General features: G+C 37.0%; 1 non-coding gene across 1 annotated transcript; it reads left to right on the top strand.

The window, feature by feature from the left end:
* The first annotated feature begins 3,242 nt into the window (after positions 1-3,242).
* Positions 3,243-3,316, top strand: Trnak-uuu (transfer RNA lysine (anticodon UUU)). The gene has a single exon. It is a non-coding gene; the product is annotated as a tRNA-Lys (tRNA).
* The last annotated feature ends 9,437 nt before the right edge of the window (positions 3,317-12,753 follow it).

A 12,753-nucleotide genomic window follows, 5' to 3' on the forward strand; every position in this document is an offset into this window, starting at 1 on the left:
GATACACTAGAAGTGGTATTCTTCCTTGATCTTATTATGATTACTATTAAGCTTTCAGATTTAGGTTCCCACTGTTTCCCAAACTATCACACATTGTTTGCATCTTCTTTTTTGTTACAGTTTAGGTGAAATAGAAGAATCATTCAACATGCATTCATGTGTGGATTCTAACTTCATAGCATTTAAACTTATCAAATTACCAGTGTCTCAAAGAGAAGCATTTATATGTACATGCTGCCAAATTATTGTCAAAATTAAATATTTATAAATATTACTTTAATTCTTCAATGTCTATTACACATTCAATACACTAATAAACCTCAAACACAAACTCAAGTCAAGATTTTTACTAATGTAATAAGTAGTTCAGTACCTTGTATTACGAATCTCAGGTGAATCATATGTTGTCACAGAGCTCTTTCCCTAATAAAAATAAGCTTTCAACTTAGAGTCTCTCACATCTGAATTATGATATGACATGTTAATTAACTAACCACCCAAAACCATACTCCCTCTGTAGGTTCATTAATTGAAGGTTTTTGATCAATTCCATAAACTACAAAAAATTATAAAACTTTGATTAAAGACATGAATCTAATTTGTAATTAAGCCTTAGGAGTTCCATTTTCAAAATATGCCAGGAGAAGAGCCAAGAAAATTTATTTATTACTAAAACGATAATGTTCAGCTTAAAAATTCTTACAATGTGAGTAAGACTCAGAAACCAAATAGGACGGTCAAAGATTGTGTTTTAATTCTCAAAGCATGGCCCCAGGGAATCAAACCACAGAAATCTTGAGAAAGTTTACCATGAATTAGAAACAAGATGACTAAGAACTGCTTCCCAATTATGAGCATAATTAACTGAAATCACCAAATCATATGGGACAGTAAATAGGTTGGTAATCATTAGTAGAAAATTACAGCAAACTTTCAGCAACAAAAGTGCAATTCAAAATAATATGAATTTATTGTTGAAAATATTACTTCTCCAAAAATTATATTTTGCTTATCAGCTTGCATTTCTAAATAAGTTAATAACAAACTTTCAGTAGCATTAATTGTCTTTTAATATCTAATTTTAAGTAAATTGCTAATCTTATAATAAAGCTGATTATACATACACATACTTATTGTCAATTGATGGATGCGTTACTATTTTGAGGATTTACTAAGTTGCATTATAGAAGCACTTTAAGGGGGCATCCTTAAAGTTTGTTGTTATTTATAATGATTTTAGGCATAGTAATCCAAATCTTATTTTATTAAAGCATTACCAAATTGTGTGTCTTGGATTACACTCTTACCACACGTAAAACTTGAAGTAAGAAAATTCAGCAGACTGAAAGTAAAGTGTTGCCACCTGTCTACTAATTTTGCCAAAAGGAAGTCAATTGGATTTCAAATTATCACTTACCTGAGTATATTTTTTCATTTATTCTATCCCATTTAATATGGTATTCTCTTATATGAGATTGATGGTCAAGTTTTTTTTCTCATTTATTTCCCCTCCCTCCTCTACTACCAGTTTCTCTCACCTCTCCTCTGTGAATCTCACCTCTACTTCTCCTTCATATCTGTTATGAAAAGGGCAGACTTCCCACTGATATCAACAAAACATGGCATATCAAGATGTACTAAGGCTAAGAATCTTCCCATGTATTAAAGCTGGACAAGGCAACTCAGTATGAGGAACAGTATCCCAAAAACTAGTAAAGGAGTCAGAAACAGTCCCTCCTCTTACTGTTAGGAGCCCCAGAAGACCAAGCTGCATAAGAGTTACTTATATGCAGATTACCTAGCTTAGTCCCATGCAAACTCCTTGGATGTCTGTTCAGTCTGGGTAAGTTCTATGAACCCACGTTAATTGGTTCTGTGGATTTTCTTATGGTATCCTTGACCTCTCTGCTTCCTGCAATCCTTCTTCTCTTTAGCAGGTTTGCCTAAACTCAACCTAATGTTTGAGTGAAAGGAGGGAAACTTGGCCTCTGTTTTCACTCGTAACTGGATGAAACCTCTCTGATGAATATTGGGCTAATACTGGGCCAAGCATGGATCTATGAGTACAGCAGAACATTGTTAGGCACAGGTGAAACCACTGAAAGTTCTCCCCATACTTGAAAGACCCCCATGTCCACATACTATGTTAAACTCTGCTGAAACTTAACTGAGCCATAGAAAGAAAGCCCCCAGGTTCAGCTAATGACTCTGCGAAATTTAGCTAGGCCATAGAAGGAAAGTCCGTCCCCCACCCCCTGGCCCAGCTGAAGCTTAAACTGGACATCTATGGGCTACAGACTCGCTGACTAGGCTGAGGAGAGGGAGTACCCCACCCCCAAGACATTCTATCGAAACTGCCAACTTGTTGCAGGGTTCTCTATCTAGCTTTGTGGTTTTGGGGGGAAATTCAAGAATAGACATGGGGCCATTCCCCGGGGTGAGATAAGCCCGCCAATTTGAGAACCAATGAAATGCTTGTTGCTATGCAGCCTCTTATGTAACTCTTAAATCCCTATAAATACATAAAGTGCCTTCAGCCTGGCATGCTTAGTAACTTGGTTGCTGTAGCATCCGTAGGCGCCTATGTATCCAATAAACTACCTCATGCTTTTGCATTCAGTGGATTAGTTCTGGTTCTTGGGTGAAGAACTCCCTGATAGATGCCTCTCTAAGGATCTTTCAGCACAGGTGGAGACTGCTTTTTGGAGTGCTCCTTTAGTAAGGATCTTGATGACAATGACAAAGATATCAATAAGTGAGTATCCTTACTCTCAAGTTTGGTTTCTCTTTTGTGTGGCTTGAATCTTTGCATACTGTTTGATCCTGTAATGCACCCCTATGCCTTACGTATTCATTTCCTTGGCTACAGAACAATAAATTAAATCAAAACATTTGCAAATTAAATCCTTGCCTTATATATGTTTGTTAAAGTTAAAATATAAACTTATTTTTGACTCTTACTAAATCTTTCCCAAGATTCAGTTCTATTCTATCCTATTCTATTCTATTCTATTCTATTCTATTCTAATAAAAATAGAAATAAAAATAAAAAGAGAATTTCTATTAAAATAGAAAATTTTAAATAAAGTTAAAAAATATTAGAAAAAAGAAAATAAAAATAGGCTGAACACTGAACTTCGCAGAAACAAGATATATTATACTAATGACCCTGAAACTAGGAATATTGAGACTGTATCCACCTAGGAATTTCGTATTATGTTTATACTGTCAGAAAACAAAAGACCCTGGATATCTCAGTCAGTAGAGCATCAGACTTTTAATCTGAGGGTCCAGGGTTCAAGTCCCTGTTAGGGTAGAAAGTAGTCATTTGCCAGGTGGTGGTGGTGCATGTCTTTAATCCTAGCACTTGGGAGGGAGAGACAGGTGGATCACTGAGAGTTTGAGGCCAGCTTGATCTACAAGAGCCAGTTTCAGGACAGGCTCCAAAGCTACAGAGAAACCCTGTCTCAAAAAAATTTAAAAAAAAGAAAAAAGAAAAAGAAAACCATTGCCACACCACATTATCACTCGATGTTGACTGAAATCCAGATCTCAGGATGACTGTAGTCAAATGCTCTACTAATATGCTAAATTCAAAACTGCATAAAAATTTCCATATGAACAGTCTATGCATAACTTCACATTTTTCTAATAAAACTGGTATTTGGTTTTTCAATATTTTTCTTATCTTGTTCTATCTGAAAAGGATCCAGAAATCTACACATCATTCCTCCTAATAAAGAGTTTCAGACATTTTTTGAATTTTTAATGTTTTATTATCTTTCTGGTGTTGATAAAGCACTTAGATTTAAGTCCTTATATCTCTCTGTGTATCTAACTGCTTCCCTGTCTATTTATAAATGCATCTTAGAAAGGACAATAAATAATGTTTATCAATAATTATGAACCATAAAATATGCAAATATTAAGGAAACTGAGTTTTATTATGACAGCAATATATCATGACATTGGTATTAGTCCTTGAAGTCTATTACATTATCATATGTAAACATATTAGTCTTACCGAGCTTCACAAATTAGTCAGGACTCACAAAATATTGATAATTCTACCACATTTAATATTAACGTGTAGGCTTCATTGAAATCCCTGTCAATTTTGAATATCAACTGAAATATTTAACATGGTATAAATTCTTTATAAAAAAAGACAATAATGTAAGAGGGCAACTTTCCAAGGATCTTCCTGGAAAATTGATCCAGGCCAATACCAAGGTCAATGGTAGGTGCTATTTGTAAACATCTGTTGCCTCAGGCCAGAGAGGAGCAAAAAAGTCCTCTGTAAAAGACTTAATTTAAATGGCTTCAACTTGGAAAAGTCAGACTATCATATATAAAACACCATTCCTACACAGGCAGCTACAACAATCTGTCAGCACAACAGATGAAATCCATCTTGAAGTTCGTTAAAATTGAGGACAGAGAAGAACTCAGTACATCTCTAGCAGTTTAAGTCGCTGAGAATAGGTATACTGTGACCCCTGATTTTATATCTGTTTTGTTTTGATTTCTTCTATGTGCCTTATTTTATTGTAGTTCATATTTGTGGAGAGCTGCGTGATGCCACCCCTTAAAGGTAGCGCTGATTTCCACCTTCCACCTTCCCAACAGTGAGTGCTCTCAGCTGTGAACAACTCCATATATGGCTAATGCTAAGAATCTGGCTTGCTTCCGCGTTTCTGAACCTATCTGTGCTTCCAACGTGGTTTGCTGGGGTTGACTTCCCAGAGGATATTTAGGCTGTAGACTGGCTTTGCCCCAGGGTGAGAGGTGCGAGAGGTGCGAGAGGTGCGAGAGGGTGAGAAGATTGTTCAAAGGTCCTGAATAAACTGCTGTTAAGAAGAGTCCGGTGTTGTGTCTTCCTTGCTAACAAGGCGGGCATGACTGTTGGTGGCCCGTACGGAGAAACGACAAGTGGCATACAGTGACACAACCTCTCGTCTGGACTCAGAACTTGCTGGGGGCTGGATAGTGCACTGGTAAGTTTCCACAAAAAAAGCAGGGGTTATGACCACATCAAGAGTGGGGTTAAAGTTCTGCAGAAAGTCTGCTCTCCTCTGTAAATAGAGAGTGAGCTGGGAAAATTAGGATAAGTTAGGATAAGTTAGGAAAGATAGGATAAGTTAGGATAAGTTAGGAAAGATAGAATAAGTTAGGATGAGTTAGCAAAGCTGTAAAACCAAAAAGTAAAAGCGTTCGTATACAGCTCAAAAGGATAAATGTGTACAGATATATGAAATGTTGATTGTGTTGTCTTTTGTGTTCTGGACAGGAGAAAGACATTTGATTTTAGGAACTGCTAAGAAAAGTATTTTGACTTTAAAATATGGGCCTAAGGATTTGATGCTTTGCAAAAGAGGTTCTGTTTTTGTCTCCACAGAAAATGAGAGCCTAAGGATTTATTCGAGATTCATGTGGTTTGAATCACTGAGACCTCCTGAAAGGTTGCTGTATATATACTTGGTTTACCCAGAGTTTCAAGGATTTTAAGGTGATTGGGTCATTGGCTGAATCTGTGGGAACTTGTGGGATTGCAGCTTCTTTTACTGTGGCACAGGTGGAAGCCTTGAATAGATACTGCATGATACCTGGCGACTGGAGTGGGCTTGCTTAGGCATGCCTGAGCCTTGGACAGTACTTAGATTGGAAAGCCTTTTTGATTGAGTTTGCCAGCAAGCAGGCTGCGGCTAATCAGGCAGCTGGAAATCCTGCCTGGGACAGAGATATGCTGCTCGGACAAGGCCGTTTTGCCAATCAGCAGACAGGATACCTAGTACAAGTTTTTGAACAGATTAATAAGATTGGCATAAAAGCTTAAAAGGTCTTTCCTAATAAAGGGGAGGTAAGCAGCAACCTCACTAAGATCTTGCAGGGCCCCTTGAGCTGCAGCGACTCCGGAGCGGACCCTGAGGTGGCGCCGGCCTGTGCCATCTCTGTCGCACGCCCGGTGCCTCCGGTGTCAGCTCCCACCATGCTCCCCACCAGCATAGCTGAGGAAAGCAAGGCCAACCCCGCGGGGACGGCAGGGGGGCCCGGGGCTGGAGCTACCACTATGGGCACGGGCTCCATAGCCGCACAAGCCGGGGAGCCAGCGGAGCGGCGCAGGCCGGCCTCTGTGGCAGTGGGCAACACGACTCCCCATGTCTAATGGGGTTTACACCCTGCCGAGCACAGCCAACAGAGAAGTGATGACCGTAGTGTCCAGCACACCTCTGGTGGACTTCTTGATGCAGCTGGTGGGTTACACCCCTACGATCCCAGATGCAATGACTGGTTATTACCTGAACCATGCTCCAAATCTATCTAAACAGTAGTCTAGTTATCTTTTAGGTAACAGGACTGGAGGGTTTGATGCTGTGATGAAACAGCTGAGGGTGACCATCGTCACCATGAATTCTACCCGAGTAGATGCTGGTGTGACTGAAAGACTCTCATCCTGGATCTTCACTGCCATGAAACATCTAAAGGAATGGGCGGGCATGGGAATGTTAGCAGGCCTCTTGGTGTTGATCTCCCTGGCTTGCCTGTAGTGTATATGCAAGATTAGGTTTAATCTACAATGCAATGCAGCCATGATTATTCAAGCCTTAACAGCCATTGAAGCAGGACAGTCCCCCATACATGGTTGACGACCATACAATTGTTATGCTCAGGATGTGAGGCTAAACACTGCACTCAGGGTCAGCCGCTTTGGGCACAGAGAAGGGCATGCCTGATTGCATGTGGGTTGATACCCTAGATCCCACCTCTGAAAAGAGGTATCGGATACTCTTCGGGTGGATGACACCTGAATGAGGATCAGTACAAGGCCCCAATGTCATTCTGTATTCAGAGATCAGGCCTCTACTTTTGCCTGTTGCATCTAAAACAAAAAGGGGGAACTGTAGAGAGCTGTGTGATGCCACGCCTAAAAGGTGGCACTGGTTTCTGCCTTCCACCTTCCCAATGGTGAGTGCTCTCAGTTGTGAATAATTTCATATATGGCTAACACTAAGAATCTGGCTTGCTTCCACGTTTCTGAACCTATCTGCATTTCCCACATGGTTTGCTGGGGTTGGCTTCCCAGAGGTTATTTAAGCTGTAGACTGGCTTTGCCCCAGGGCGAGAGGTGCGAGAGGTGCAAGAAGGTGAGAAGATTGTTCAAAGGTCCTGAATAAACTGCAGTTAAGAAGAGTCCGGTGCTGCATCTTCCTTGCTGGTGACGTGGGCATAACACATATTGACATTGTTGCTATCATTTCATTATTGGTTAAGTGCAGACTGGTAAGCACTGAAAACATATACAAACAACAAAAAGAGACTTAGTCAGTTGTGTTTATGTATTTGTACACACACACACACACACACACGCACACACACTTCTGGCTCCAAGAATACAGATTAAGGTCAAATAAAAGATTTTGAAAATATAGCCCTTCCTTTTCTTTTTTTTTTACTTTGCAACACTTCTCAGTCAGGAAATGGTAGATACTAACATGTTTTTGTTCTGTACCTTCCCTTAAAATCGACAACTGTCTTTAAAATTGTCTGGGTTCTAATGAAAATAAGTACACATCTATAGCCCGACTGTAAAAATAATTGAGAGTGCTATTTAATTACACTTACAGTCAGTCTTCCAAGTGACACAGCAAACAGTCTCCTTCCACGGACCGGCTCAGGGGAGCCACTCAGACACTGGGAGAATCAGGATGAAGGCTCAGGAGAATTCAGGAATCGGCAAGGAAATGAAAGACAGACACATTCAATGTGGTTGAATATGCTGCTGTAATTTTACTTCAATCAGTGCACGGTTTATATTCTTTTACAATCAAAGAACTTGGCAAAGGCATACATCATCAGATCATAAAATAGAAACAGCATAAAACAGTTTATAAAGAGAATCTTTGAAAATGCTTTGACTTGGGCACAAGGACTTTTGCTCCATGCTTTGACTTGGGTACAAGGACTTTTGCTCAGTCTGTACCAGGTGGCTGGCTTGGCTAAGTGACCTTGTGCTCAGAATATCTTGGGTGATAGAGGGGAAGGCCACTATCTTCCTGGGAAAAATTCTGCTAGGAAATTTCATGATCTCAAACTTCTCTGAAACTCATCTTACACCATTAATCTCAATTCTCTTCCCTCCCCGACTCTCAGGCTCAGATGTTGTTATCAGCCTAGGTCTTTCCTGGCCATAAGGCAGGCTTCATAGACCTCTTGTTTGCAACTGCACATATCTCCCCAGGCAGATGCCTAATAGGGACTGCTGCAATTGTTTTTCTGTAGAAGGCTTCTAAGGTTTCTCCTAGTAAGATTAACTCCTTTTGCTCCACATCATTAAGGAATTATCCTAACAATGACCCCCAATTCCCAGAACTGGCTACTTCTTTAAAGGCTTGAATAAATGGTGGGGCAGAGCTTAAAATGTCCTCAGCAGTCTTGTTTGTATCCACAACTTTCTGGAAAAGTCTGATCCATTGGTAAGATGCAAGAATCACAAAGACCAGAAAGGCAAGGAAAAGACAGCCATATCGGTGCCAAGGGCAGCGAGGTCAAGTCAGCACAAATGGTGACTCAGGTGGCATCATGACCACAGCTGATTGACAAGGGACAGCCTGGGACACAACTCCGTGGAGCACTAGCCCCAATCCTACGGCAACAGTCCATCCAGTCAGCATTTCTGCTACACTGGCGTGACAGCCTTGGATGTTGCATTCTCCCAGGGAACAAGCATTTCATGACCCCCATCTCTCTCTCCTAACAATAATTATGTCCTTAAAATTCTATAAAATATGAATGCAGTCACTTTTCTATCCAGTCCCAGACCAACCTTCATGAAAACATCAGGGATTAATGCAGATATCAAAAATAAACTTCAATTATTTGCTTCTAATACGTATTAGAAAATTCCAAATACATAAAGCCCACTAAATGTCGTCATTGCTGTATATCTTAACAAAATATTTCCTAAATATATGTAAAAATTCAGAATTAAAAAATATTACTTTCCTAATAAAATTATTAGATACTATTAAATTAATAAATGAGTTTAGAATACAAACTCATTCAAATATTTTATGCTTGTAAGATATAATACCTTGTGTTATTTCCTACTTGGTGAGATGGATATAGCAGATACTCCTGTCAAAACAATATTTTTATGACATAAATGTAATATTTTAAAAACTTCCACATAAAATAAAAATGTGCTAATATGTAAGGTTTGACTAATAATTCATTGGAAACTAGGCAAACTTAAGCAAATCCACAGGACTAATTACTGATGGATTTTTATTCTGTTAAGTAATTTATTAAAATATACACTTTTTTCCAGTTTGCCCATACTTATCCTGTCAGTGAAAGTTTCTTGCAAATTGGTAGCCTCTAAGGAAGCAAAGAAATCTGATTTCTTCCCATTATAAAAGAATACCTTGGGCTTCACAGAATGTCTCTCTGAAGGGAAGTCAGACTCAGAGGACAAATTTAGATGCTATGTTTTACAATAACTGCATGGGCAGGAGGGAATAAAATCCCTGGGTACATGTGAACTTAAAACAAAGTTAAACCAAGTTTCATCATCCTAATTTAGTCAATAATTACCTTAAAACATTAAGGTATATGAGGAAATTCAACCCACTGATAATGTTGCCTTAAGAAAATAAATTTTGTGAAGAAAAACCATTCAGGCATTATTAACATCTTTTTTTTCATTACTGAGAGCACTCAGAGAATTGAAATGCACATTCCAGGTCTTCAAAACTCACCTGGACTCAGAACTTAGAATGTCAGGTTGGAGAACAGCCTGAGGGACATGGAGGACTGTGGAATATTCCTTTACATTGTATGAATACATGTTGCTGTGATTAGTTTAATAAAGAAACTGACTGGCTCATAGCTTAATAAAATAAGGTAGATGGGAAAACTAAACCGAGAATACTGAGGAAAAGAAGGGTAGAATCTGAGGAGGTTCAGAAAAAAACAAGATGATCATGCTGATCTAAAACTAGGACATATAGTTTCCAACAAGTAATTATGGGATCACATTTTATATCAAGTGATGGTATAGGCTATTGTTTTAATATGCAATGTATATGCCATTCTTATGTAGAATTTGTTGACATACTAAATATAAATGTTAGTTTTTCTAATATATTAAAGAATTTATCTGAGTATGCGTAACTTTCAACACAGTTGCACCATTAATATAATAGAATTGACGTTTGGGGGAAAAGAAGACAGTAAACATTCCTTCTGTTAGGGTAAAAGAAAACTTATGAAACCCAATTACAAATTTGTGCAAACAGATAAAGAGCCATCATATAGGCACACTGTGTGCTACTAGGGACCCTTTTGAGTGTATTGTGTCAATCAATTGGAAAACCTAGAAAAAAATGGATACATGATTTTACACTTACAACTTTATTTCTTTTAATTATAAACACAAATTCACATTAAACTTATATGAAACAAAATTAAAGCAGTAATAAATATTTTACCATTAAAAAATAACAGAAAAAAATTTACTTTTAATTTTACTAAATTTGTACAAATTTAGGAACAGAGATATGTTAGTAATTACAATTCATAAGTTTGTTTGTTATTCCTCCTAATTTTGTAATATGGTAAGCCTTGATATTAAATGTTATTCTGTACATGTGTTGTTTTTATTGATTGATGAATAAAGTTCTTTTGACCAACAGCTTAGCAGATCAAAGTCAGGTAGGAAATCTGAACAGAAAAATATATAGAGAATACACAGATAGTTTATTCTGTTTCTTTAAAGAAACCCTGATTAAATTCTTTGTTTCAAGCTACTTGATTGAAATTGCTTCTATTCTTGGTGACCTACCTTGGATGACAAGATTCTTTGTTCACATTTCTTCAGAACAAGTTCACACGACAACACACATGTTATGAAGTATCATACTACAAAATATAAATATGAACAGCTAATATGAGTCAATTAAAAATAAAAATTTTCCATACAGTTATCTGTTATGATGGCTTGAATAAGCATGATTTTCAAATGCTCACAGACTTGAGTACTAGGTCAAAAGTCATTGGCACTATGGACGTATGGCATTGTTAGAGGAAGTGTGTCACTGGTAGTGTTCTTTGTATTTTCAAGGACCTAAGCCAGGCCTAGTCCCTTTCTCTTCCTGTTGCCTGTTGATCCAGGTGTAGAACTCTCACCTACTTCTTCAGTACCATATTTCACTTCATGTGCCATGCTCCCCACCATGAGGACAACAGACTAAACTTCTGAAACTGTAAATTAGCCTCAATTAAATATTTTCCTTTAAAAACATTGCCATAATTTTGGTGTCACTTCACAGTAATAGAACTCTGACTAAGACACATGTAAAACACAAATTTAAAGGGAAGAAAGAAAAATATTTGAAATTACATAAATAAGGTACTTGTTTTAGACATACACAAAATTAATTGGTCAAAATATATGAGATGTAAGAAATAAATGGAGAAGCCTCAAAATCATCAGAAATGAATGAGTAAGCACATAATCTGATGCCGGAAAAATAAAAAAGAATTTGAAGTGAATCGCAAAAGAATTTGCCAACAAATTTTATAAACTGTTGGAAAAAGATGAATGCCTGTAAACTGTACTCTTTCATGAATAAGCTATGAAAAGATAGGAGATACTAGTAAATATAAAAACTGTGATCAGAAAGCATCAGTTGGTTATCAATAGCAAATGGTAAGTCCTGGAAACATACATATAAGTAACATTTTGTAGCCTGAGGCAGTCTTATTTAGAATATATTTGCACATATATGCATGCAAATAAGAACAATTAATGAAAAAAGATATCATGAATTTAAAAGAGATTAAGCATGAATATAAGAGAGGGTTTAAAGTAAGGAGTGAGACAAGGGAAATGACATATTTATATTATAACCTCAAAGCTATGAGAAATTTTTTGAAGTCTGTCTTGACTTCTTCTAAATAAATTTGAACATTTCAATATACTTAACAATTCTTTTAAAAATAATAAAAAATTAAAGCAATAAATTGGATATTTATTTTGGTAAGTTTAATTGCCATCAGTAAGGAAAGTACAGTTGTAAGTCCTTATTTTATAAATATTCATGACAAAGAAATCATAAATTCTGGTGCATTATAATGAAAATACTTCAGGTGAACGAAAGAGGATCCTTATATCAATGGAGAGAGGATCACTGCTCAGTCAGTGCAATTCACACTAAATAAGAATTTAGATTTTATTACTAAGACACTGGTAGTCCTTACATTTATATTTTATATTTACTTTTATATTTAATACCTTGTTATACATTAACACAAATTGTCACACAAATAGTAAATGTATTTGGCCTAATATTCATAAATAAAAAAAGAAAATGACAATAGAATTTATTTTTGGCAAAAAAATTGATAATTAGAAATACAATTACATATTTTTAAGGCTTTAATTAATAACATCTTTCTGAGCTATCATTAAATTACTTATTTTTCTTGTGTATTTCTACATTTTACATCCTAAAGAGGCACTATGTATTTTATATGACTATTAAAGTTGATTATGGAAATGTCCCAGTGCTTTAGAAATGTAGCATACAATCCAGACATCACAAGGGACAACTTGTTCCTAATTGCTCAACCTGTAACCTCCTTGGAATTATTTTATTGACACTCCCTAGATTTCAGGTCCCTGATGACTTGATGACATATATTTGTGATATGACTTGTTATCCATATTTAATTCTTGGTATTTTTAACTTT

This window comes from Myodes glareolus, chromosome 3 (assembly GCF_982192425.1).
Source record: "Myodes glareolus chromosome 3, mMyoGla1.1, whole genome shotgun sequence".
Taxonomy (NCBI): Eukaryota; Metazoa; Chordata; class Mammalia; order Rodentia; family Cricetidae; genus Myodes; species Myodes glareolus.